At 46.2% G+C, this 3,081-nt stretch overlaps 1 pseudogene; it reads right to left on the bottom strand.

Annotated features, from left to right (window-relative positions):
- Nucleotides 1-2,509: 2,509 nt before the first annotated feature.
- LOC116538823 lies at nucleotides 2,510-2,602 on the bottom strand (annotated as a pseudogene).
- Nucleotides 2,603-3,081: the final 479 nt, after the last annotated feature.

The following is a 3,081-nucleotide window of genomic DNA, read 5'->3' on the forward strand; positions in this document are numbered from 1 at the left end:
TCTCTTTTTTTTTTTTTTTAAAGATGGGGTTTTACCATGTTGGTCAGGCTGGTCTTGAACTCCTGACCGCAGGTGATCCGCCCGCCTTGCCCTCCAAAGTGGCAAGGCCCTATGTCTAACAACGACAACAAAAATCAAAATCTATGCAAAATTTAAACCCATGCTTGGGCTAGTCTGGTAGGAATGAAGGTTAATTTACCTAAAAATGCTTCTTTGGTTTTTGTAATTCTTTTTTTTGTTACTTTTTAAAAACATAAATTAGCTCAGGCGCAGTGGCTCACGACTGTAATCCCAGCACTCTGAGAGGCTGAGGCGGGAGGATCACAAGGTCAGGAGTTCAAGACCATCCTGGCCAACATGGTAAAACCCTGTCTCTACAAAAATACAAAAATTAGCTGGGTGTGGTGGCACACGCCTGTAATCCCAGCTACTTGGAAGGCTGAAGCAGGAGAATCACTTGGGCCCAGGAGGCAGAGGTTGCAGTGAGCCAAGATCCCGCCACTGCACTCCAGCCTGGACAACAGAGTGAGACTCCATCTAAAAAAAATTATGGGGCCGGGCGCGGTGGCTCAAGCCTGTAATCCCAGCACTTTGGGAGGCCGAGGCGGGTGGATCACGAGGTCAAGAGATCGAGACCATCCTGGTCAACATGGTGAAACCCCGTCTCTACTAAAAATACAAAAAATCAGCTGGGCATGGTGGCACGTGCCTGTAATCCCAGCTACTCAGGAGGCTGAGGCAGGAGAATTGCCTGAACCCAGGAGGCGGAGGTTGCGGTGAGCCGAGATCGCGCCATTGCACTCCAGCCTGGGTAACATGAGTGAAACTCCGTCTCAAAAAAAAAAAAAAAAAAAAAAAAAAATTATGTGTGTGTGTGTATATACACACACACACACATATGTATGTATGTATACATGTATATATAAATTTAAGGGGTACAGGTGGAGTTTTGTTACATAGATGTATTGCACAGTGGTGAAGTCTGGGCTTTTAGTGTAGCCAATAATCTAAATAACGCACATTGTAACCCCTGATTTCTCATCCTTCATCGACTTCCCACCCTCCTCTGCTCCCGAGCCTCCATGAACACTCTACTATGTTCATGTGTACACATTACATAGCTCCCACTTATAAATGAGAACATGCAGTAAAAAACATGGAACACTTCACAAATTTGCATGTCATCTCTATTAGTCCACTTTGCAATGCTCTAAAGGAATATCTGGCCAGGTGTGAGGTGGCTCACACCTGTAAAGTCAGCACTTTTGAAGGCTGAGGCGGGTGGACTGCTTGAGCTCAGGAGTTCAAGACCAGTTTGGGGAACATGGTGAAACACTGTCTCTACAAAAAAAATTCAACAATTAGCCAGACATGGTGGCACACACCTGTAATCCCAGCTACCCAAGAGGCTGAGGTAGGAGGATCACTTGAGTCCAGGAGTCAGAGGCTGCAGTGATCCAAGACTGTGCCACTGCACTCCAGCCTGGGTGACAGTAAGGCCCTGTCTCAAAAAAATAAAAAAAATAATAAAGGAATTCCTTAGACTGGGTAATTTATAAAGAAAAGTGTGGTTTATTTGGCTTAGGCATGGCACCAGCATCTGTTGCTGGTAAGGCCTCAGGAAGCTTACAATCATGGAAGGCAAAGTGGTCCTAGTGTGTCATATGGCAAGAGAGGAACCAAGTGAGAGAGAGAGAGAGAGAGAGAGAGAGAGAGAGAGAGAGAGAGAAAGAGAGAGAGAGAGAAAGTGCCAGGCTCTTTTAAACAACCAGATCTCATGTGAACTCAGAATGAGAGCTCACTGACTACTGTTGAGGACAGCACCAAGCCATTCATGAGGCATCCCCTTCCATAACCCAAACATCTCCCATTAGGCCCACCTCCAACATTGGAGGTCACTTTTTTTTTTTTTTTAGACGGAGTCTTGCTCTGTCACCCAGGCTGAAGTGCAATGGCACAATCTCAGCTCACTACAACCTCCGGCTCCCAGGCTCAAGCAACTCTCCTGCCTCAGCCTCCTGAGCAGCTGGGACTACAGGTGTGTGCCACCACGCCCAGCTAATTTTTTGTATTTTTAGTAGAGACAGGGTTTCACCATGTTAGCCAGGATGGTCTCTATCTCTTGACCTTGTGATCCAGCTGCCTTGGCCTCTCAAAGTGTTGGGATTACAGGCGTGAGCCACTGTGCCTGGCCTTTTTTTTTTTGCGGTGGGGGGGATGGAGCTTCGCTCGTTTCCCAGGCTGGAGTGTAATGGCGTCATCTCCCTCACTGCAACCTCTACCTCCCAGGTTCAAGCGATTCTCTTGCCTCAGTCTCCTGAGTAGCTAGGATTACAGGCATGTGCCACCATGGCTGTAATTTTTAGTACAGACGGGGTTTCACCATGTTGGCCAGACTTGTCTCAAACTCCTGATCCCACCTACCTTGACCTCCTAAAGTGCTGGGATTACTGGCGTGAGCCACAGCGCCCAGCCTGAGGTCACATTTTAATGTGAGATTTGGAAGGGACAAAATATCCAAACCATCTGATCATCCTTGCACAGGAGCCATGCTAATCTCTGTATGTTCCAACTTTAGTATATGCGCTGCAGAAGAGAGTACTTGCTTTTCATTTTGATACAATTTCAAACTTCAGAAAAGTTGAATGTATAAGGAATTTCCAAATACCTTTTCCCCTGATTTACTGATGTTACATTTGCACGTTTGCGCTCTCTCTCCCCCTGCTTTCTTTCTCTGCATACATATGCATTTCCTAAGAATAAACACATAACCAACCAAAGAATAGAGTTTCTATTATTTGTACTATTTTTACAAATAAAAAATGTGTGTTCTTTTCCTGCAATCCTGGGCCCCAATTTCACCAGGTTCAGGATGCAAGGCCCTTTTCTGTATTCTTTGGACCTCTGTCATCTGAAAACACTGGCAAACCACCAGTCCAGTGATGCTGCCATGATGTTAAGCTTCCCCTTAAGACCCCTGGCAGAGGAGAGTAGCATATTGTGCACCAAGTTATGTGGGAAAAGGGGCTGAAATGAAGCCACCCCTGCAGAGCGGCTGCTCATCTTGTACGTGTAGGTCCA

This window comes from Sapajus apella, unplaced genomic scaffold (assembly GCF_009761245.1).
Source record: "Sapajus apella isolate SASKATOON/1434 unplaced genomic scaffold, GSC_monkey_1.0 scaffold122, whole genome shotgun sequence".
NCBI classification, from domain to species: domain Eukaryota; kingdom Metazoa; phylum Chordata; class Mammalia; order Primates; family Cebidae; genus Sapajus; species Sapajus apella.